The sequence below is a fragment of the Cervus elaphus genome, chromosome 23 (genome assembly GCF_910594005.1).
Source record: "Cervus elaphus chromosome 23, mCerEla1.1, whole genome shotgun sequence".
Classification (NCBI taxonomy): Eukaryota; Metazoa; Chordata; class Mammalia; order Artiodactyla; family Cervidae; genus Cervus; species Cervus elaphus.
The window spans coordinates 62,971,571-62,996,408 of NC_057837.1; the positions used below are offsets into that span (position 1 = coordinate 62,971,571).

At 44.5% G+C, this 24,838-nt stretch overlaps 1 protein-coding gene and 1 long non-coding RNA gene across 3 annotated transcripts in view; one reads left to right on the forward strand and one right to left on the reverse strand.

The window, feature by feature from the left end:
• Positions 1-6,862: 6,862 nt before the first annotated feature.
• Positions 6,863-7,835, reverse strand: LOC122681780. The gene is made up of 2 exons (XR_006337101.1): positions 7,756-7,835; positions 6,863-7,183 (listed from the first exon to the last, which is right to left on the reverse strand). It is a non-coding gene; the product is annotated as an uncharacterized LOC122681780 (long non-coding RNA).
• Positions 7,836-8,296: 461 nt separating this feature from the next.
• The window catches only part of RALY (RALY heterogeneous nuclear ribonucleoprotein), an 83,078-nt gene continuing 66,536 nt past the window's right edge, over positions 8,297-24,838 (forward strand). For both annotated transcript variants that reach the window (XM_043884200.1, XM_043884201.1), the window contains exon 1: positions 8,297-8,428. The gene's annotated coding sequence lies outside the window, so the exon portion shown is untranslated. The remainder of the gene's footprint in view (positions 8,429-24,838) is intronic.

Sequence of the window (24,838 nt, forward strand, 5' to 3'; positions counted from 1 at the left end):
CTGCATTGACAGGTTCTTCACCACTAGCACCACCTGGCACAGAATGATGACTCTCAAAAGTTGGTTCTGCAGCACCCTGTGGAGCAACCGCTGTTTATGGAGGATGGTTGGTGGTTGGGATGGGGAAGCCTAGAAGGCAGCACTCTGGGTTCCCTGCCCAAACTTCAAGCAAAGCTAACTCCCCTCTCTCATCCATTTATGCGCTGCCTTTCTGTGAAAGGTCTGGCTTAAGAGAGGGCTCTGTAGCTTAACAGGTTTAAAGACCCCTGGATAAGATGTCTTTAGAGATCTTTCCTGTTCTACTTTTTTTGTGAGTTTATGAGTTACAGGAGAAAGAGTAACTTTCACACTGATGATAAAACCATTCTGGGTGTTTTGCTCTATGTCAGGCACTGAATGCTAAGTGTTCTACATGCATTTATCTTGTTAAAAAAAAAAAAACAGTATAGCAACCCTATGGTGTGGGGAATTTAAAAAAAAATATTTACTTGACTGCACTGGGTTTTAACTGCAGCATGGAGGATCTTTGATCTTTGTTGCAGCATGCAGGATCTTTTTCCTTGATCAGGCATCGAACCCAGGCCCCCTGCATTGGGAGCTCAGAGCCTTAGCCACAGGACCACCAGGGAAGTCCAGGATGTAGGGAATTAATTATCCCCATTTTGCAAATAAGAACCTGGGACTTTGCAAATAAGAACCTGCAGCCACTATGGAAAACAGTATGGAGGTTCCTCAAAAAACTAAAAACAGGGTTGCCACATGATCCAGCAATCTCACTCCTGGGCATATATCCAGAGAAAACTATAATTTGAAAAGATATATGCACCCCTATGTTCATAGTAGCACTAATCACAATAGCCAAGACCTGGAAAGAAACTAAATGTCCATTAACAGATAAATGGATAAAGAAGATGTGAGATTTTATATATATTAAAAAGTAAAGGCATCACTTTGCTGACAAAGGTTTGTCTAGTCAAAGTTATGGTTTTCCAGTAGTTATGTATGGATGTGAGTTTGGGACATAGAGAACTGATACCTTTGAATTGTGATGCTGGAGAAGATTCTTGAGAGTTCCTTGGACAGCAAAGAGATCAAACCAGTCAATCCTAAAGAAAATCAACCCTGAATATTCATTGGAAGGACTGAAGCTGAAGCTCCAATACTTTGGCCACCTGATGCAAAGAACCAACTCACTGGAGAAGACCCTGATCCTGGGCAAGATTGAAGGCAAAAGGAGAAGAGGGCAGAAGAGGATGAGATGGTTGGAGAGCATCGCTAACTCAATGGACATGGATCTGAGCTAACTCTGGTACATAGTGAAGGACAGGGAAGCCTGGTGTGCTGCAGTCCATGCGGTCACAGAGTCAGATGTGCTTCAGTGACTGAACAACAACAACAACAACATATATGTATATGAAGGAATATTACTCAGCCATAAAAAGGAATGAAATAATGCCATTTGCAGCAACATAGATGGACCTAGAGATTATCATACTAAGTGAAGTAAGTCATAAAGAGAAAGACAAGTACCGTATGATATTGTTTATATGTAGAATCTAAAATATGAAACAAATGAACATACTTACAAAACAGAAACAGACTCACAAATGTAAAGAGCAGACTTGCGGTTACCAATGGGGGTCAGGTGGGGGAGGGAAAGATTGGGAATTTGGGAATAGCAGATGCAAACTATCACATACAGTATGGATAAACAAGGTCCTCCAGTATAGCACAGGGAACTCTTTTCAATATTCTGTGATAAACCACAATGAAAAATAGTATGAAAAAGAATATATATATATAACTGAATCTCTTTGCTGTACAGTAGAAATTAACACAACATTGTAAATCAACTCTATTTAAACTTAAAAACAATTAAATTAGAGGGGAAAAAAGAACCTGGGACTTGAAAGGTGAAGTAATTTCCTCGAGAGCACACAGTGTTGCTAAGTAGTTAACAAGGGTTTGGATCCAAACAGATTAGAAGGCATGAACTGGCAGCCCACAGGCCAAATTCAGCCTTAAGATATGTGTCTTTCGGCCAGCACCATGCTTTTTTTCTTTTTAAAATTTGAATTAGTTTCCAGCATTTAAAAACCAACAGATTTTGTGTAAAAATTTGAATTTAGAGCTTATTTTTCTCCTCACACCTGGCAACTGCCCACACTGGGAGCTTATACTCCCACATGAGTTGTAGGTACCTCCTTTAGAAGGGGCGTGATCTCTAGGCTTGCTACAGACTCCATGACTCCCTATTATCTTAAACCTGATCACTTTGCTTATTTATGGTACTCACCTGGCCCTGTAGGTATCTGATCTGGCAACCTCTGTTCTAAACACAAGCCTGTGTCTGCCTTAATTTTTTCCTTCTTTCATCCCTCCATCGCCATCTGTTCCTTCTCCAGGTCCTGCTGATTCTCCTCATCACTTCTCTGTCATCTGCTCCCTCCTCTTCATTCGCCTGCTTTCCTCATCTGCCTTTTCCTTTGCCTCCCACAAAGGCGGAGTCCCTCTACTCTTCCCTCCCCTTGAATCCATCTTCCTAATTCAGATCTGGGTAGCTCTACCAATGTCACTGTGAAATCTCTGAAAAAGGATTCGCCCATTCTGGGTGAGCTCAGAGGGCAGAAATTAATTCCAATGGTGGAGACAGGAGATCACTGACAGCATGAGTTGGGGCTCAGATGACCCTACGTTCAAATCTTTGTTCCTTCACCTACCATCTGTGAGACATCGGCCTGCCACATTTTCTCACATGTTTGTGAGATGGGGACAAACACAGAACCTAGAGTCAAATCAGATTGCTTTCAAAAGTTCTTCCAACGTCACCATTTTAAAGCAACTTCTGCTCAGAAGCTTTCAATTATTCCCACCGCCTACAAAGTTGAGTGGAGAAATCAGTTCTTCCAGATACTAGTTCTACCTTACTTCTTTTTAAAAATTTATGTATTTGGCTGCACTAGGTCTTACTTGAGGCCTATGGAACCTTTAGTTGTGGCATGCGGGATCTAGTTCCCTGACCAGGCAGTGAACCCGCGCCCCCTGCATTGGGAGTTCATAGTCTCACCCACTGGACCACCAGGGAAATCTAACTCAGTTTATACCTTGTGCTGCAGAAACCTCAAGCTCTTACATTCCTGCCTGCATACTTGCTTTTCCCTCTGTCTGGAATACCCTCCAGCATTCTGTAAACAAATACCTCATAAAAATGTGAGACATTAATACCTCCACCTGTTGAACCCTACTCATTTGCTTCCATTAGGAAATCTTTTTTGTTGTAAGTTAGAAAAAAAAAAAATTCCTACTCAAATTATTCAACCTCTAAAGATACACTGGTGCACAGAAAAGTCCGGAGGTAAGTCAGGCTTCAGGTATGTCTTTATCAGGTCTCTGGCTCAGTTTTTCCAGCAACATTTTCTTCGTCCTGCCCTCTTCTGTGTGATGGGTTTTGTTCTCTATCTGGCTTCTCTCATGGTGGTTGTGACGGTTAATTTTTTTAAAAAACTAAAAAAAAAAGTCTTTACTGAATTTGTTACAACATTGCTTCTGTTTTTTTGATGCAAGACAGGTGGGGTCTTATGGGTTCCCTGGCCAGGGATCAAATCCACACCTCCTATATTGGAAGGTGATGTCTTAACCACTGGACCACCAGGGAAGTCCCTGTGATGGTTAATTTTATGTTAACTTGATGGGCTAAATTATGCCCAGATAGCTGGTAAAACATTTCTGGGTGTGACTGTGAGGGTGTTTCTGGAAGAGATTAGCATTTGAATTGGTAGGCTAAGTAAAGAAGGGCAATGTGGGTGGGCATCTTACAATCTGTTGAAGCCTGAATAGAACAGAAAGATGAAAGGATGAATTTGCTCCTCTGCTTGAGCTGAGACATCCATTTTCTCTTGCCCAGGACACCGGACATTGGTGCTCCTGGCTCTTGGGCTTCTGGACTTGCACTGAATCATACCATTGACTTTCCTGGTTCTCTAGCTTGCAGATGGCAGATCATGGGACTACTCAAGCCCACATAACTGTGAACCAATTCCTGTAATAAATCTCTTATTCTATATATCTCAACATATCCTATTGGTTCTGTTTCTTTGGAGAACCCTAATATAGTGGCTAAGAAAAAATTCTGCCACAACTCTAGGCACCACACTGTTCAGAAACGGATATCTCATCTTCACGCTTCACCCTTATTAGACCAATAGTGGTTGATCTTTAATAATCAGAAGGTAGGCAGTATAGTGACTCAGCATGCAGGCTCTAAAGTTGGACTCCACCACTTATTAACTGTATGACCCTGGGAAAGTTAACCTCTTCGCCAGTTTCTGTACAATAGGGATTATAATAGTAACTACCTCATAGGAAGGACTGATGCTGAAACTGAAGCCCCAGTACTTTGGCCACCTGATGCAAAGAACCAACTCTTCAGAAAAGACCCTGATGCTGGAAAAGATTAAAGGTGGGAGAAGGGGCCGACAGAAGATGAGATGGTTGGATGGCATCACTGACGCCATGGACATTAGTTTGAGTAGGCTCCAGGAGCTGGTGATGGACAGGGAAGATTGGTGTGCTGCAGTCCATGGGGTTGCAAAGAGTAGGACTGAGCGACTGAATGGAACTGAACATAGGGCTGTTGTGGGAACAAGCTTGAAAAGCACTTAGCAGATTGCCTGGCAACTAGTAAATGCTCCGTGTTAGCTAGTGTTGCCAGTATATTTCCTCAGAAACGTCTCCCTTTATACTCTAATCTTCAGGGATTCTTCTGGATGACGCAGAGTACTCCTAGCATTTCTTTGTTGAATTCATAACCATGCATTCAACTAATGTTAAATGAGGACCTACTGTTTTAGGTTCTGGGGAATGAACAAAACAGACAAAATCCTTGTGGCAATCACACTGCAGTGAAAGGTAGGGGGTAGGAGACACAATAAATGTAATATTTCATGTTGTGATAACTGCAATGGAGAAAAATTCACTAAGAAAGGGTGTGAGGAAGTGCAGAGGAGTGGAGTGCTGCTATTTTAAATGTGGGTCATTTCCTCAGGCTTCCCTAAGAAAGTGACATTTGAGCAGAGACCTGAAGGAGGTGCGAGCCATGCCAATATCTGGGAAGAGAGCATTTGAGGCAGACACAAGAGCCAGTGCAAAGGCCCTAAGGTCAGCAGTATGTTTGGCATGGCCAGAGAACAGGATGGAGGCCATGTGGCTGGAGTAGAGTGAGATGATGTAAGAGGAATACAATAGGGGATAAGGTCTGAAGAGTAGGAGGAGGCAGATCACACAGGATTTTATAGGCCATGATCATAATCCTCAGTGCCAGCAGGATGCCAGGAGGGAAGATGATGTCACCAGCATAGAGAAGTTTTATAATTGAGGCCGTGAACAGGAAGGGGTGAGTGCTTCAACTTTCCTGGTGGGGGCCGGTCAGAGAAGACCTCTCAGAGGAGGTCCTCCATGAGTTGAGTGTTGAACAGGAGGCATCTAGGTAGAAGGGAAAGAGCAATTCAAGTAGAGAATGTGCTATATCAGAGAGAGCTAAGAGACTGTGGTCTAGTCAAACAAACATGGTAAGGCGAGTACACAGAAAGGGAGGTGAGGCACCAGGGAGCAGCCAGAAACAGAGCAGAGGAGGCTGGCAGGGACCAGATTCATTAACTGGTTTTTGATTGGCTCATTCATTCCTTCAAGTGTTTTATGAACACTGGGTTTATGCACTAGATCTAGTGACACAGTGATATACACAACAGTCTAAGATTCCTGACCTCATGGAACTTACCTTCCAGTGCAGAACATGGGCAAAACCACATAAACTGATCAATAAATGACAAGACTAAGAAATGCCATGAAAGACATGAACAAGAGGCCTAGTTTGGCAAACTAGGGAATATCTTTAAGGTGACTGTTCAGGGAAGATCTTTCTGAGGTTTTTTTTTCTAAACTTTTTTTTGGGGGGGCTGTGCTGGGTCTTAGTTGCTGCATGGGGGATCTTTTAGTGGCAGCATGTGGGACCTAGTTCCCTGACTAGGGATCAAACTCAGGCCCCTTGCATTGAGAGCACAGAGTCTTAGCCACTGGACCAACAGGGAACTCCCAGGAGGTGATATTTAAGCAGAGACCTGAGGCATAAGAAGAAACCAGCAGTTAGAAGGGGTGGAGGAAGAACACTCTTGGCCTTGGGCTCAGTTGTCATCATCTTTCAAATTTGATTTCTCTTCCTTTTGAAGCAAGAAATGGGGGTAATTAAACAACACAAGTATAGCTTTAACTGCTGGTCTGGCAGAATCAGGAGGGGTTCATTTCAAACTCGGCTCTGTGCTCAGGAATCCAGTCTCTTAGGTGGTTTCTGGGAGAAGTGATGTGAAAAATCAGTTCAGTCCCTCAGTCGTGTCCAACTCTTTGCAACCCCATGGACTGCAGCATGCCAGGCTTCCCTGTCAATCACCAATTACCGGAGCCTACTCATACTCATATCCATCCCATCGGTGATGCCATCCAACCATCTTATCCTCTGTCGTCCCCTTCTCCTCCTGCCTTCAATCTTTCCCAGCATCAGGGTCTTTTCCAATGAGTCGGTTCTTCGCATCAGGTGGCCAAAGTATTGGAGTTTCAGCATCAGTCCTTCCAATGAATATTCAGAACTGATTTCCTTTAGGATGGACTGGTTAGATCTCCTTGCAGTCCAACAGAGTCTCGAGGGTCTTTTCCAACACCACAGTTCAAAAGCATCAATTCTTTGGAGCTCAGCTTTCTTTATAGTCCAACTCTCACATCCATACATGACTACTGGAAAAACCATAGCTTTGACTAGACAGACCTTTGTTGGTAACGTCCCTCTTAATATGCTGTCTAGGTTGGTCATAGCTTTTCTTTCAAAGAGCAAGTGTATTTTAATTTCATGGCTGCAGTCACCATCTGCAGTGATTTTGGAGCCCCCCAAAATAAAGTCTCCCACTGGGATGTGAAAAATACAATCACAGAATCACAAGTCGGACGATGCATGGAGAATCTTATCTTTCCAGCCTTCAGGGAAGTCTACAGCTGAAGGGCTTGCGGTCTTCGCGTGCTTTGGGAATGCACCGGCTGCTCCGCGGAGGTTGCACTACTGATTTAGGTGAGTTTTCGATAGGAGAAATATTCAGGAGGCAGGACAAGCATCCAGATCGAGATCCAGTTATAACATTTCCTGCACCCCGGAAAGATTAAGTTACTCGAATTTAACATTTTTTTTCAGGTGTAAGTGGCACCTCCTCCCGCCCCTCACGGCGGCGTCTCCGCCCAGTCCCAACCAACAGCGTGGACCCTGGCCCTGTCCGCGCACCAGGCTCCCTTGAAAGTGAAAGGACCTGGCGTTCCTTCCTACTTCTTCTCTTCCTCATCCTCCCGGCACCGCCCACCAACAACTTGTTTGGGCCCCCTCTCCAGGCTCCGCCCGCCTCCAGCCCTACTTTCCTCCTCCCGCCCCACCCCCATCGCCCTCCTTCCGGCTCCTCCTCTAGTGGCTACCTTCGGGTTCCCTCCTCCCGGTTCGGCTTCCGGGCCCGCCTCCTTCTGTCCCGCTTCAATCTCTCCTCCCTTTTAGGCTTTTCTTCAGCCCCCGCCTCCAACACCCTCCTCTAAAGGCCCCTACTCCCCCAAGCTCGTTCGGGCCTCCCTCCACTCTTGACCCCTCCTCTGGGTAGGCCCCGCCCCGCCCACTCCCCCTCTTTTTCATGCTCGGCTTTCCCGGGTTTGCGAGACCGCCGCTGCCTTCCATACTTGTCTTGCGCGCCTCTCTTCTCGGCCTTGGCACCCTCTCGGCCCCGCCCCGCCTTACGCTCCGTACTGGTGTAAGAGAGCGTCTGTCTCCTCCCGCCCTAGCCCCGCCTCCTCAGGCTCCCACCTCAGGCCTTCCTCCCCGTTAGGCCCCGCCCCGACCCCTCCTTTCTCTTCTCCCCGCCGAAGCTCTGGACCTTTCCAAAGCTAGGTTGAGGGGGTAGGAAGAGCAGCTAGGTCTCGGGAGCCAGGCTGTTAGGGCGGGGCTGCGGACGCCGCGCGAGAGTTGCCAGGCTGTTCTCTGGAGACCTAGGCGGGGGCAAGGGGTGGCAGGACCAAGGCGGTAACGGCGGGCGGGGCCGAACTGAGAGAAGCCGCTCCGGGCACCCCCACCGCCGCGCGCCTCAGTGGTCCGGGCCAAGGGAAGGACTCGCGGCTGCTGGGCTCGCACCGCTGTCAGTGCGGCGAGGTGCGCGAGCAGCGCGGGCGCAGGGAGGGCTGAGCCGAGAGAAACCGAGGGGCCGACGGGGGCGACCCCCGCGCGTGTGCTCAGCTCCTCACGCTGCGGCCGGGGCCGCCTTCTTCCTCCCTCCCTCGCTCCCGCCCTTCCGCCCCCGAGTGCGGCGGCACCGCCTCCTTCCGCGCCGCGCGGCTTCCTCCAGATCTCTCAGCGCGGGTGAGTGGGGGCCGCGGGCGTCTCCTTCAAGGTGCGGGGAGTGGGTGCTCCTGGTTCCTTTTCGGTCACCCACCTCTTCGCGCGGACCGCTGCCTATTTTTAGGAACTCTTTTTTCGGCCTTTCTGGGAGTCCCGGCAGCCGGAGTAACTCCCAGCCCCCTTCCCCCGCACCTTCCCCTCCACTCGGCCCCGCCGCCTTGGGTCGCCGGCCGGGCCCGCCCGCTCCCGCTCCCGGCCGCCCTGGCGTTCCCTGCCCGCCTCCTCTCCGCGGGCCGGGCCTGGGCCAGGAGTTGGCGGGGTGGGCCCGCGCCAGCTCGGAAGTTGGAGTCTTTTGTGCTCGCGCCCCGCCCCGCCCGCCGAGGGGAGGAGGGGGGAGTGGAGGCCGCGCCGGGGAGGCCTCGGGCGGGCCCGGCCCCGGCTCCGGCCCAGACCTGGGGCATTTTCCGACTCTCCCTCCCGGGCTGGGTCTGCGGGGTCCCCGAGGCGCGCAAAACTGGACCCGCTTGGCTCCCTAAGGACCTTAGTGCCTCCTCGGTCCCCGCCTCTCCCGGTCCTGGGCTCGTGGCACACCTTGGGCTTCTTAGAGGAACAACAGCAGGCCCTCAAGCTGGGGCCGCGCGCCGCAGTTCACGCAGCCTTTTCCCGGCCGAGCCTCAGTTTGCCTTTCAGTGAACCGGGAGAAAGAAAGTCGCCTTGCAGGGTATTTTGTGGATTCAGGGAGGAAACTGATGTGTAAGAGAAGTGTTTAATACCAACAGGTAACATTTAACGGACTTGACGCAGGAACTTCGGCAGCTGTTTCATAGAATGCTCAAGACGGCCTTCTGAGGTTACCCCATTTACAAACAGAAATCAAGGCTCCGAGAGGTTAAAGAATATGTTCCAAATCACAGTGTGTAGCCACCGAAGTGTAAAGCCGTAGTGCTGGTGTCTGTTATTTATTTCTTAGTGTGAGCTTGTGTAATCTCTCAGTGCAGAACGGATTTGGAGTCACATCATTAGATGAGAGACCTGTCTCCGTCCTCCCTCGTTCACGGGTCAGTGTCCACTATGGATGGAATTCCATCCTGGATCTGTGCGAGGTCGGAGGGAAAGGAAGTTCTTACAGATTTCTTGCTAATATTGCCCCTTAGAAGTGGATGGATACAGAGGACTCCAGATTTCCAGCACACTAAAGTTCCCTGGGGTTTTGGCTCAAGGAAGGCGTAGGTCATTTAAAGCAGTGAGGTCCATCTTTTGTTTATGGCATGTTCCTCCAAATCTTGCCCATTCTATAGTGTTTAAAGGGAGGGGGAGCAGAAAGTGGCTCAAGTCAATTGCTTAGACTCTGCTGCTTTCAACTAGAGATTTATTTCTCTTATTTTCAGATAAGGCCCAGAGGGGTAAAAGTGGACTAAAATTAACTTGGCAAGTGTTCTAGTTTTCCAGTGTGTTTGATGCCTGGTGTCTAAAGATCAGGCAGGGGTGTTCCTAGGCCAGGTCTCGAGTCTCCTGATATTTGCTGTAGTTCTCTGGAGTCTGGAGGATCCCTTTTGCAAGATCGTGGATTTAAGAGTAGTGGTAAATAGGGCTGCCAAGGGGTCCTCTCTAGTCTTAACTTTTTTCCCTGCCTTTTCCCTCTTTCCGGTTAACTGAACCTCGGAAGGGGTAAGTAAGTTGTCTAAATTCACAGACTGCTTTAGTGACAGAATCAGAACTAGGATTTCAGTCTTCTGACTCCCAGTCCAGTAACATATATATATATATTTTTTCCCAGTAATATTTTTGTTTCTACCATAGTTTGCCACCTTTTGAAAGAACACTAAATTACTTATTCAGGCCTTAAGACCCGGAATCCCGAGTGAAATGAAATCACCAGGAAGTTGTTTAGTCCCAGCATTAAAAGGAGGCCAGGTTTTGTGCGCTGCAAAACAAATCATGCAATATTTGTCCTTTAGTGACTGGCAAAGCAGGCACTCTCATAAATTACCACTTTCGTTGCATAGTACTTTGTTTATGTTTTATAGTTCTCTTTTGTAACCATCATCTGATTTCATTTCTCATCTAGTTCTGTGAGGTAGCTTGTGGCATTTGGTTTATATTTCCTTTTTTACAGCTCTAGTTGAGAATTGAAACAGCAAGGTTTAGGGCACTTGCCTTAGGTCACCAAATTAACAAGTGGAGAGGACAGGACATCTCTTATGGACAAAGGATTTGATTTGTTCTGGCACAGTGAACTTGGCCACTCATTGTGATTCTCTGAGCCTCAGTTTCTTTCTCTGTAAACTCTCACAGGGTTGTGTGGGGCCTATGAGAAATGGCTGTGAGAAGTGCATTGTGGCAGTAGGCTAACATTTATTAAGTACTTTCCATGTACCAGTCACTAGATTAAGGACTTTGTGTGAAGTATCTCATTTAGCTCTCAAAGAGTTACTGTGTGAATTAGCTACTATTATTAAACCTGTTTTGCAGAAGAAACAAGAGTTAGAGAGTTTATATGACTTGCTCAGGGTCATGTAATTGATAACTGCAGACAATATAATTTTAAAGCTGGTATGCTTTTTTTTGGTAAAGGTACACATAAGATAAAATTTTACCATTTTAACCATTTTAAAACGTACAGTTCTATGGCATTAAATATATTTACATTGTTGTGCAACTATCACCATCTGTGTCTAGAACTTTTTCATCTTCTTCAACTGAAGCTACATATAAACACTTACTTCCCATTCCTTTTTCCCTCCTAGCAACTATCATTCTATTGTCTGTCTCTGTGAATTTGACTACTCTCAGTACTTCATATAAGTGGAATCGTGCAATATTTGTCCTTTTGTGACTGGCAAAGCAGGCACTCTTAGAGCCTCCCTTAAGCCCAGAGTGCTCTGTAAATGCAAAATGGTGATTAGGCATCATCTGCAGTAGGGTGTGGCATGCAGTTCTCCGACAAGAACCCAGGCCTGCTTGTGCCCCTTTGGTTAAGCTTCCTTACCCCCTTTCCCCAACTCTGCAGATTAAAGTTCCTTATCACTGAAGCCTTTTTTTTGCAGATTTCTGCTTGCCCCTTCTGTATCTTCCAAAGGGACCTCCTGCTGTTGAAATAGAACCCAGGGGACTTCCCAGCCTCACCTTGTTTTCGTCTTCCTTTCTGGTCATCCTGGGTTTTGGCGAATGGGGCTGCAGTGATCAAGAATAGCAGTGCTAGGCAGCAGCTCAGATCAGAACTACTCAGGATGGTTAAATGGATTACCTTTATGAAATGCTCCCTCTCCCTGCCCTCTTCTTTCCATAAAGGCACACAAGAGGAATTAGGTTTTGGGTTTCTAGAGGGTATTTATGGATCCTTGTTGCTTGCAGGTGGTTAAGATGGAATTAAATGCTGCATTTAGTCTTTCAAAATTCCCTTTGGTTTGACTGCTTCTGTGTCTTTGTGCGCTTTGGGGGGTGTGGTGGTAGCATGTGGTGTTTATGTTTGTGAAGTGTAGGTGGAATTTTGATTTGAAGCCAACAGAGGGTTGGGTTGGGAGGTGTTCCAAAGATGTGTAATAGGGCAACAAAAACAGATTTGATCATGTTGCACTTGCCTTAAAAATCTGATGGCCCAATATTGCTTACATATTAAAGCCCAAACCCCTGAGTATGATAATAAAGTCAGAAAGTTCTGAATTGTTTATTGGAGAGAATCTTCTAGTTGACGGACTTAAAGTCATAGACCAGCTGGCCACCTGGCTAACATTTGAATAGGCTACCTGTTGAGATTGTGTTTCATCGGGAACCTCGTTACTGGAAAGTTTTCCATTTATAGAACAGTTATTAAGCATCTGCCACACACAGCACTAAGCTTGGGAATTTGGGTGTCTCGGGGAAGACAGGCAAAGAAACAGGCAGTGTGAGAAGTGTTGTGACAGAAACAAGCACCGTCAGAGCATGGATGAAGGAAACTAACCCATCCATGGATGGTAAGGGTGGGAGTTCATCGGAGAAATTGTTTAAGCCTAGACTTCAGAGAAAAGACTAAGCCAGGAGGAGAAATCTGGGGAGCTGAGGAGAAGACAGGTAAGACTGTTTTCAGTTCAGTGCACTCAGTTGTGTCTTGATTCTTTGCAACCCCGTGGACTGCAGCATGCAAGGCTCCCCTGGCCATCAACTCCCAGAGCTTGCTCAGAGTCACGTCCATCGAGTCGGGTGATGCCATCCAACCATCTCATCCTCTGTCATCCCCTACTCCTGCCTTCAGTCTTTCCAAGCATCAGGGTCTTTTCTAATGAGTCAGTTCTTTGAATCAGGTGGCCAAAGTATTGGAGCTTTAGCATCAGTCCTTCGAATGAGTATTTAGGACTGATTTCCTTTAGGATTGACTGGTTTGATCTCCTTGTAATCCACGGGACTCTCAAGAGTCTTCTCCAACACCACAGTTCAAAAGCATCAGTTCTTTGGCGCTCAGCTTTCTTTATGGTCCAGCTCTCACATCCGTACATGACTACTGGAAAAACCATAGCTTTGACTAGATGGACCTTTGTTGGCAAAGAAATGTGTCTGCTTTTTAATATGCTGTCTAGGTTGGTCGTAGCTTTTCTTCCAAGGAGCAAGCGTCTTTTAATTTCATGGCTGCAATCACCATCTGCAGTGATTTTGGAGCCCAAGAAAATAAAGTCTCTCACTGTTTCCATTGTTTCTCCATATATTTGCCATGATGTGATGGGACTGGATGCCATGATCTTTTTTTTTTGAATGTTGAATTTTAAGCCACTGTATCTTTTGGAGAGGTGTTTTCTTTCTTCCTTTCTCTTCCCTCTCTTCCCTTCCCTCCCCTTTTTTCCTTAGGCAGTGGTAGGGGTATAGAGGTGGAGATAGGATTTTCACGAGTGCCTGAAAACCTAGTTTTTTTTTTTTTTTAAACCTAGTTTTAATTCAGTTTTAGCTTTATATATAAAATGTACAACTGGAGGGAGGAAAATGGCAGCAGTAATGTTAGCCTGCTGTCCTACAACTGCCTCCTTGGTACTGTAAGGAAAGTTTCAGACTCATGGTGGGATATAGCTCACAGACTCTCAGGACGAGAAAGAAAGGGGCAGTGGGGTACATTGAGAGTCTAGTCGTGGGCCTGAGGATGTTTGGTCTAGTCCTTGGCTACTCATTCAGTGCATGGGATTGGCCAAGCCCCTTTCCTTATTGCTTCATAAAATAGAGGGCTGAAGGGTGAGGCCTGGTAACAAAAAGGATTTGACTGTTCTTCTAGTGGGGAGTTAACTATTGAATAACCTGAAGACAGGCATCTGCTCAAGTATTGTTAGTTATTTCTTCTGTTTCTGCAGCCCTTCCATTTCCTCAGTCTTTCTGTCACTTCATAATGGCCTCCATGTGAATAAATGTGCTGTGCCTCTTAGGAGGAGGGGAGGAAGGATTGGATATATTATCTCAAGGTTCTAGTCTGCATCTCCAAGAAGCCATGCAGACTGTCTGCTGTCTCCTGCTCTCTATGTTGGGGTAGGGGTCTGGAGTTTGTGGTTGAATATTCAGATTTTCTTAGGCTCAGACACATGTATTTGGAGTTTTCCACTGACTGAAGTGCAAATCTGAGTATCCTCCCACCATGCCCAGTGCTGTTCCACTGGGGGAGCAGGGATAGCATTCAGTGGGCTTTTGATACTGGCCAAACTCATGTTAATTGTAATTACCTAATACTCCCTTGATCTCAGTCTTCCTGTCTGTAAAACACTAGGGTTGGACTGGATAATATTGGGTCATGCTTTTACCTCTCAACAGTCTGAATGTCTGGTTTTATGGGAATTCAGTTCAGTCACTCAGTCATGTCCGACTCTTTGCGACCCCATGAACCGCAGCACGCCAGGCTTCCCTGTCCATCACCAACTCCTGGAGTCTACCTAAACCCATGTCCATTGAGTCGGTGATGCCATCCAACCATCTCATCCTCTGTCGTCCCCTTCTCCTGCCCTCAATCTTTCCCAGCATCAGGGTCTTTTCAAATGAGTCAGCTCTTTGCATCAGGTGGCCAGAGTATTGGAGTTTCAGCTTCAATATGTGGGTTGAGAATTTATCTCTGAAAGGAGGACGGGCTTTGTGAGAGTATTGAGAGTATCTCACAGGGTTAAATTCTGGGTTCATAGACACCTTTCAGTATATAAACAGATGGGTATTGCTTTTTAGAGTGGACAAATTGCTGAAAAATTGCTTGTGAGATGAATTTACGAAATTATCTACTGAGTTCCACTGTAAACTTGGAGCTTTTGTTCCATGGGGCAAACTTGGATCCCACAACTAAAAAGTTACATTCAAAAATGTAGCAAGCTGTTTAAAATCATAGAATAAAAGAAAAATTGAAAAAAACACCGTAAGATTCCCAAACACCACTAGGACTGGAAAAACACTGGACCAGAAATTTGCATTTCCTTAGAGCTTTGGCTTTATGAGATAACGTCTGCTGAGGTTACCTGGCCCTTAAAATGCCATCTGTAGAGACTGAATAGTTCTGTTTATTTGTCAAGGTAAGAATCATTGCTTTATTCCAAGTAAGTAGTCTCATTTAGAAGGTCAGATTTAGTGTTGTTGGCCAGGTTTTCGTTCTAGAGGCATTTAGCTGATATTTAGCTATCTGCTGTTTGTTTGTTTTATGAAGGATTTCACTAAGCCTAGTTAAAGGTAGTGTTTGCCTGGTGTCTGTTGATCTGTTTGTCTAGTTTTCCTTTGTAATTCTTCATGCTAGTGAAAGCAAATGCAGTAGTAGATTGAAAAGATTCGTGTCCATAACTCATTATTTCTCTAGGTCTGGGTTATTGCTCTGCGTCTGGGTTTCCTTTCTGGAAGGTATGATCATGCTGCACTGAGAAATCAACTGTTCTCTGCTTACACAGACCATGTTAAAAGGTCTTTGAGACTTTGTTCTTCCAAATAGCAGTAAGCTGGCACTGAGAAACAGTGCTCTCAATATAATAATGATGTGCCTGAATCAGTTGAACACAAGAATAACTTTGCTTCATATCTTTTTTTTTTTTCCCACCCCTCTTTTCTTCATATCTTAAAGACTCATCCTAAATTGATTTTCACACCAATTAAAATTAACTTTACTAAAATTAGGGTCTTGGGTAGAGTTACCATGATAAGTAGGTTAAGTACCTAGCTGCTGTAGCAAGGTTATGTCAGCTGCTTTCCATCCCGAAGTCCAACTATTTGTTCCAGGAATTTGGAGTACTAACTATGAGTTCTCCCTATGGAGAACATACAAACCAAACAAGACATGATTGCTGCCTTCAAATTACATTCAGATAAATACAACAGGTCCTAGCTTATACTTACCTCTACTGCCTTGGCCTGGATATTTTGGTTGAGGGTTCAAACTGAAAATAGCAGCATTGGTGGGTGTAGCATTAGGCCATGAGGCCTATTTAAATATCTCACTTTCAGTGTTTCAATTTGTTTTTTACCTCCCCTCCCTCTTTTCCTTTCTTCTGCTTGTTATCTAGATTTTCTCCTCTGTTGCCGAGGTGTCTGTCAGCCAGTGTGTAAAGTCAAGAACCTTAGGGTAAGAGGCAACGTTGTCCTTCAGGCTTGGGGGTGCATACATCTGCTTAGTGCTTGCCCTATTCTTCTCACATCAGTTCTTTGACTGATTTCCAGAGTTGATGATGTCTAGCTGCTTATTTAAGGATGAAGAAAATGAAGTTTCAGATTTAATTATTTTAAGTTTTATATGCAGTCTTAAGATAGCTCTCTGTTTTGCTTGCAAGTAGAATTGAGGTGTGGTTTCTGGCATTAGTTGTTTTTTATTTTGATTTTGGCTGTGTTGTGCAGCTTGTGGGATCTTAGTTCCCTAACCAGGTATTGAACCCAGGCCTTCAGCAGTGACAGTGTGGAGTCCTCACCACCGGACTGTCAGGGAATTCCCATTTGATCGATGTTTGACTTGTTAATTATGACTACTCTGTGGTTTTTGAAACCCATTGCTACTGCCTCTGCCAGCCACCTTTGAACACTTAGCAGCATGGAGCCCTAAGAAATGGAGGAGACGTTGAGCTTACCCTGTCTTGAAGGGCTCTTCTTTGTCCCTTCCCTCAAAAAAGAAATGTTATTTGGGATGCCGTGTTTTGTTCACGATTTCTTCCAACAATTTAGCTTTGTCCATGAGGTCTGGAGGAAGAGGAAATATGCCTGTGTTCAGTCTCATAGTTTGGGGACAGTATTGAAATCAATCGGTCAAACTGTATGGAGCTCGCTGAGTGCCTCCCTTGGTGCTGTGAGGGATGTAAATGTGTAAAACAGTCTCTTGTCTTCAGGGAACCTGTGGTCTCTGGGGAGATAAGGTAATCATGAAGTTGTAGCTGATAAGACAGTTTGGTTTAGAAGACTAGGATCTTTTGTTTCCTGGAACTAATTTGGTCAGAAAAACTGGAAAAAGTCATTTTCTCCTGTGTGAAACTTCGTTTTCTCATCTATTATTGTTCAGTCGCTAAGTCATGTCCGGCTTTTTGACCCCATAGACTGTTTCATGCCAGGCTTCCCTGTCCTTCACTATCTCCTGGAGTTTGCTCAAACTCATGTCCACTGAGTCAGTGATGCCATCCAGCCATCTCATTCTCTGTTGCCCCTTCTCTTCCTGCCCTCAGTCTTTCCCAGTATCAAGGTCTTTTCCAATGAGTCAGCTCTTTGCATCAGGTGGCCAAAGTATTCAGTTGATGAATATTTAGTGTTCATTTCTTTTAGGATTAACTGCTTTGATCTCCTTGCTGTCCCAGGGACTCCCAAGAGTCTTTTCTAGCACCACAATTCAGAAGCATCTATAAAATAGGGTTAATAATCTATATCTTGCTTTCCTCACAATGTATTGTGAGGAGCAGGTTAGATGTTACTAAAAGTACATTATAAAACCAGATGATACAGTTAATACATGAAGAATCCAAGTTGTTTGTCAGAGGAAATAGGTAAATAGCAGAGTTTGCTATAGAAGAGATCTCTTTGGGCTGGAGTGACCAGGAAGAGTGGTCTGGATCAGCCTTGGGTTAGGAGAAAGAATGCTGGAAGCATTTTAGACAGAGGCAGTGATGGAGCAAAGGACTGTGGGCAGAACTGTCAAGGGACAACAGTGAGTGGTCTCCAACCACATAACTCAAGTCCATAGGGTTCAGCTTTAGCGGTATTGACAAACAGTTTTCAGAGGCATATCAGATCACACTCATCAGTTGTGCATGAGAGAATTCCTGTTGCTCCATGTCCTTGTCAACACTTAGCATTATCTGTCTTTTTCATTTTTTGTTATTCTGTTTGGTGTGTAGTTACACAAGAGAGTTGTAAGAAACACGGTATAAACTCTTTAACAGTACTATAAAGGGGTAAAGTGATAGGGAAGTTCAGAGGAGGGAGGGATTGTTCTGCCTAGGGAACATTTTTGGAGAAGCGAGCATTTACACTGGGTCTTGTAGGATAAAGATAGTGACCATGTATTGTCCAGGACTATCTTAATTTCTAATATTCCTTCTGGTTGTGCTTATAATATGAAATACCAGTGCTTCTGTGTTTGGGCCAAATCTCCCAGATTACCCAGAAGCAGCACCCAGATACCTTTTCTCATGCAGTGCTTCTCTTCTCTTCCCCTTTGTTTCTAGAAAGTATGGTCACAGGTGATTTAGGCTCTGGAGATAGAGAGAGGACACTGTGTGCAATGGGAGCAACTTGAGCAGAAACTTGAGATGTGTGATTACTAATAGATCAAGTGGCATCCATATTCCTGCTTTTGATCAGAGTGGGGAGGACATGTCCCATAATTGGAGTGCGTGATACCCTCACATAGTCTCCTAGAGCAGGTGGAAAAGGTAATAATATTCCTAAGCCAATTTGTATTTAAATTGATAGAAGGATTAGAATGAGCTCTTTGTCTGTAATTTTATCATTTCAAGGAAGCAATCCAGCAAACATACTTGAAGTATGTTGAAAGAGAGTTTGTCTTCTCTTAAAATGGAGGGTGGTGGGAAGGAGAGTGTGAAGACCTAAAGAGCTTAGTCTCAGCACTCATCTATTACTTGTATATTTGCTCAGGGAAAAATTACCATTTCTTTGTCAGCTCTTATCTGCATGGTGCACCCTATTTGGGTGTTTATTTTTTATAGTTTTACCAAATCACTTTGAAAGCTGGTGTGAACATTGATCATGTCTTAGAGCCTTTCTTCTTTGTTCTGTCAGCAAATATTAGGAAATGTACCATAAATTACCTGGTTTTGGGAAACAAAGTGGCTTGCCTGCTTCCAAAGAAGCAAGTTAAACATTAGTCAGCTCCTGATCCTGTATTAGGTCCTCGGGTATTTGTCAGGAGACACCAGGGATGTTAGAGTTGCCAGTGGGTCATTGACCTGGTCTTTCAAGGAGACGTGTCAAATACTTGATTAAAAATCTTGCCTGGGTTCTAGACCTAACGGCCGTTTATATTAACAACAGCTGCCATGATTTGGGTGCCCATTGTATTGAGACTATATTAGTTCCTTGTGTTCATACTAATAGAGCTGATACTTACTGAAGGTTACTATGTGCTGGGCCATTTGTGTGTGTGTAACCTAGATAATATAAATTTATATATAATCTTAGAGAATTCACATATATAAGATATTTACATATAAGATTTTCGTATATTGTATATAAATTTTAGATATGTCTAAATATAAAAAATCATCCTTATCTCAACCCTAGAAGTAGGTGCTATTGTTCCTCATCATATAGGTAAGAAACTGAGACACCAGTAGGTTAAGAAATAAGCCCACAGCCACAGTGCTACTAAATGGAGTTGCCAGGATTTAAACCTAAGCAAATCTTTATTTTTAATATCGAAAATTTCAAACATATGCAAAGTAGACAGAGTAGGTTAATGAAGCATGTTGTACCCATCATTCAGCTTTGGGAGTTATTTATTCATGGTCAGTATTATTTCATTTATGCCTTTATCTACTTTTCCTTATCCTGTGCTTTGAAATTTAGCTATGATCATATTTTGTCCTTAAGTATTTCACAATGTATTCCTTTTTAAGAATTTTTTGAACTTTTTTTTATTGTGGTAAAAAATATATACAATATAAAAGTTACCAGTTTAGCCATACAGTGCAGTGGCATTCTGTATGTTCATATTATTGTGCAGCCATCACCACTCCAGATACTTATAAGTTCACTTTCCCCCCTTTATTATTATTTTTTTGACATTTTATTTATATATTTTTGGCTGTGCTGGTGTTTGTTATTGCGCAGGCTTTTCTCTAGTTGCAAAGAGTGGGGGCTACTTTCCAGTTGCAGCACACGGGCTTCTCATTGTGGTGGCTTCTCTTGTTGCAGGACTCTAGGGCACAGGCTCAATAGTTGTGATGCATGGACTTGGTTGCCCTGCAGCATGTGGGATCTTCCTCCAATCAGGGATCAAACTCACATCTCCCGCATTGGCAGGTGTATTCTCTACCACTGAGCCACCTGGGAAACCCTCCCCCCTTTATTTGTTGAAGGAGCTGGATTGTTTTTCCTGTAGAAATTTTGCTCATTGCATTATCTGTGGTGTGTTTAATATATCTCTATCCTCTGTATTTCCTGTAAATTTGTGGTTGTATCTAGAGGGCAGTATCTCTTAGAATCCCCATAGCAGCTCTACAAAAATAGACTGAGAAAGGTTGGGTAATTTGCCCAAGGCCTTACAACAACCTTGGATTTGAACAGACCATCTTGTTTTCACAACCTCTGCTCTTTCCTTTCACCGTTCACCCATTCTGTGTCCTTGAGCAAATCATTTTCAGGTCTTTGAGCCTTAGTTTCTTTTTGTGCACTGAGGGCCCTTACAGGAGTAGCTTTCTATGTTCCTATGACCATTTTAGTGCCCGCCATTTGACGGCATGATACTGGATGCTGTGAGTGATATTCATATGAATAACCTTGTTTTCAAGGAGCACATAGTCAGCCAGGGACTGAGCACCATAACCTGTTTCAGACATAGAGCCAGTTTTGGCCATTGTGGGGCTATAGGATCATTAATTCCCCCCTTAGGATTCCTAATTGGGGGAGAAGGCAATGGCACCCACTCCAGTACTCTTGCCTGGAAAATCCCATGGACCAAGGAGCCTTGTGGGCTGCAGTCCACAGGGTCGCTAAGAGTCAGACACGACTGAGGGACTTCACTTTCACTTTTCACTTTCATGCATTGGAGAAGGAAATGGCAACCCACCCCAGTGTTCTTGCCTGGAGAATCCCAGGGACAGGGGAGCCTGGTGGGCTGCCGTCTATGGGGTCGCATAGAGCCGGACACGACTGAAGCGACATAGCAGCAGCAGCAGGATTCCTAATTAACCTCCCTGCATCCTGTCTTGCCCTCTTCTAAGCCACGTTTGTCTTTGCTGCCAGGTGCTTTTTCCTAAAAACCATTTTTGTTGTGTTCTCCTGCTCATAAATCCAGCTTGAGGGATCTGATAAATAAGAAACAAAGTTTTTCTAGCAATAAACCTTCCCTCCTTGGATTGAGTTACTATTTCAAGGGCAGTTAGTCTTTTTTCTTTTCTGTTTGGCAAAGGTGTTATTACTTTTATGGAAATAGAATCTGGAGATGATAGAATAATGATGGAGTGAAGCTTGGGGAATGCCGTCTTGATTCAGAGGAGAGCATACATTTAGGATTGTACTGTTTACTTCCAAGGACACCTGACTGTAATGGGGCAATAGTGCTATTTTGCAAAGAAAAGGAAATTTTAGTTGTGGAGTCCAGAGAGATGAGTCTTAAAGGTATCCTCTTGAGATACTTTCATCTCATTGCTAAACTTTTATCTCGTTGGCTAACCACGCTTTTAAATGAATGTCTTATATAGGAGTGAAGTCAAGCAGAGCAGTGTTTTGGGTCTGTAGTAATTCTGGTGGCAGACGGGAACAGGAGTCCAGGTTGATGTACAGCTAGCATAGGTAGTAAATTTCAGATTTCAGGAGAAGTATAGTTTAGGGCATTTGTATCACTGGAGTGCCTTGAATATAGTAGTTACCCAGGCAAATTTGGCCTTGGAGTACGGAATGAAGCAGGGCAAGGGCTAGTAGAGTTCTGCCAAGAGAACGCACTGGTCACAGCAAACACCCTCTTCCAACAACACAAGGGAAGACTGTACACATGGACATCACCAGATGGTCAATACCGAAATCAGATTGATTATATTCTTTGCAGCCTGAGATGGAGAAGTTCTATATAGTCAGCAAAAACAAGACTGGGAGCTGACTGTGGCACAGACCATGAACTACTAATTGCCAAATTCAGACTTAAATTGAAGAAAGTAGGGAAAACCACTAGACCATTCAGGTATGACCTAAATCAAATCCCTTATGATTATACAGTGGAGTGACAAATAGATTCCAGGGATTAGATCTGATAGAGTGCCTGAAGAACTATGGGCAGAGGTTCGTTACCTTGTAAAGAAGGCAGGGATCAAGACCATCCCCAAGGAAAATAAATGCAAAAAGGCAAAATGGTTGTCTGAGGAGGCCTTATAAATAGCTGTGATTAGAAGAGACGTGAAAGACAAAGGAGAAAAGGAAAGATATACTTATTTGAATGCAGAGTTCCAAAGAATAGCAAGGAGAGATAAGAAAGCCTTCCTCAGTGATCAATGCAAAGAAATAGAGGAAAAAAATAGAATGGGAAAGTCTAGAGATCTCTTCAAGAAAATTAGAGATAGCAAGAGAACATTTCATGCAAAGATGGGCACAGTAAATGACAGTAATGGTATGGACCTAACAGAAGCAGAAGATATTAAGAAGAGGTGGCAAGAATACACAGAAGAACTATACAAAAAAGATCTTCCCCACCCAGATAATCATGATGGTGTGATCACCAACCTAAAGCCAGACATCCTGGAATGCAAAATCAAGTGGGCTTTAGGAAGCATCATTATGAACAAAGCTAGTGGAGGTGATAGAATTCCAGTTGAGCTGTTTCAAATCCAAAAAGATGATGCTGTGAAAGTGCGTCACTCAATATACCAGGAACTTTGGAAAACTCAGCAGTGGCCACAGGATTGGAAAAGGTCAGTTTTCATTCCAATCCGAAAGACAGTGGCAAAGAATCCTCAGACTGCTGCACAGTTGCACTCATCTCACACGCTAGTAAAGTAAGGCTCAAAGTTCTCCAAGCAGGCTTCAACAGTACATGAACCGTGAACTTCCAGATGTTCAAGCTGGATTTAGAAAAGGCAGAGGAACCAGAGATCAAATTGCCAACACCTGCTGGATCATTGAAAAAGCAGGAGAGTTCCAGAAAAAACATCTATTTCTGCTTTATTGACTATGCCAAAGCCTTTGACTGTGTGGATCACCACAAACTGTGGAAAATTCTTCAAGAGATGGGAATCCCAGACCACCTTACCTGCCTCTTGAAAAATCTGTATGCAGGTCAGGAAGCAACAGTTAGGACTGGACATGGAACAACAGACTGGTTCCAAATAGGAAAAGGAGTATGTCAAGGCTGTATATTGTCACCCTGTTTATTTAACTTATATGCAGAGTACATCATGAGAAATGCTGGGATGGAGGAAGCACAAGCTGGAATTAAGATTTCCAGGAGAAATACCAATAACCTCAGATATGTAGATGACACCACCCTTATGGCAGAAAGCAAAGAAGAGCTAAAGAGCTTCTTGATGAAAGTGAAAGAGGAGAGTGAAAAAGTTGGCTTAAAACTCAACATTCAGAAAAACTAAGATCATGGCATCTGGTCCCATCATTTCATGGCAAATAGATGGGGAAACATTGTAAATAGCATCAGACTTTATTTTTGGGGGGCTCCAAAATCACTGCAGATGGTGACTGCAGCTGTGAAATGAAAAGACGCTTGCTCCTTAGAAGGAAAGTTATGACCAACCTAGACAGCATATTAAAAAGCAGAGACATTACTTTGCCAACAAAAGTCTGTCTAGGCAAGGCTATGGTTTTTATGGTCATGTATGGATGTGAGAGTTTGACTATAAAGAAAATTGAGTGCCAAAGAATTGATGCTTTTGAATTGTGGTGTTGAAGACTACTCTCGAGAGTCCCTTGGATTGCAGGGAGATCCAACCAGTCAATCCTAAAGGAAATCAGTCCTGAATATTCATTGGAAGGACCGAAGTTGAAGCTGAAGCTGCAATACTTTGGCCACCTGATGTGAAGAACCGACTCATTTGAAAATACCCTGATGCTGAGAAAGATTGAGGGCAGGAGGAGAAGGGGACAACAGAGGATGAGATGGTTGAATGGCATCATTGACTCAGTGGACATGAGTTTGAGTAAACTCTGGCAGTTGACAGTGGACGGGGAGGCCCGGTGTTCTGCAGTCCATGGGGTTGCAGAAGAGTCGGACACGACTGAGCAACTGAACTGAACTGAATATATTTTTAAAGTCTTTAAAGAAAATACTTTGACAGTAGAGCAAGCCAGAGGAGTGTTAGTTGCTCAGTCATGTTCAACTCTTTGGGACCCTGTGGACTGTAGCCCGCCCGGCTCCTCTGTCCATGGAATTCTCCAGGCAAGAATACTTGGAGGGGGTAGCCATTCCTTCTCCAGGGGATCTTTGCAACCCAGGGATTGATCTCTGGTCTCCTGCATTGCAAGCGGATTCTTTACTGTCTGAGCCACCAGGGAAGCCCAAGCCAGAGGAGAAGGCTCTGAAGTCGTGAATTGTAAACTCAGGATCCAAGTGATCTAGGACCCTGGATAGCGCCTTGGAAAAACAGAGGACTCCTAAGTCCTTTCTGTTCTAGATCTTTTCAGAGGATCTTACCTTTTGGATCAGAGTTTGCAGACTGGCAGCATCTTAGATTGTGTCTAGCCTGTAGTATATTTACTTTGAGTTGGAACCCAGCCTGGGGGTATTAGGGCTTTCAGTGGAGATACTGTGTATGAGACCAGAGGCCCTGGCATGTGACTGGTTTCTCCTGAAGAGGGAGTAGGACTTTGGAGAAAGTAGCAGGGGCTGGACCCAGATGCTGACCATGAGCTTTTTCCTGTTCTCAGGAGTGGTAAAAGGTCCTCAGCTATTCTTCAAGGCTTCACTCCCTGAGCCTTCCACCAGGGGCTCCTTATATCATAATTGGTTGCATACCGTTTTGGCAGAATGCTTGAGTTTACAGAATCGTGTTCTTCATTTCTCCCTCCCTCATTCCACATTCTGCTCCTTATTGGCTGACTCTCTTAGGTAGAGAATATTTATTCTCAAGTTTGTCAGAGCCCACACCATTTCCTGTTGTTTCTTTGCTATCCAAGCCCAGTGCCAGTTGCCATATATCACCAGGCTAGCACTTTTTTCTTTGAAACACTTGGTCAGCTGTACTTACTTTTGCTACCTGCTTGGTCCCTCTGGGCCAACTCAGCACTGGATGAAAGTGAAGTTGCTCAGTCTTGTCTGACTCTTTGCGACCCCATGGACTGCAGCCTCCCAGGCTCCTCCGTCCA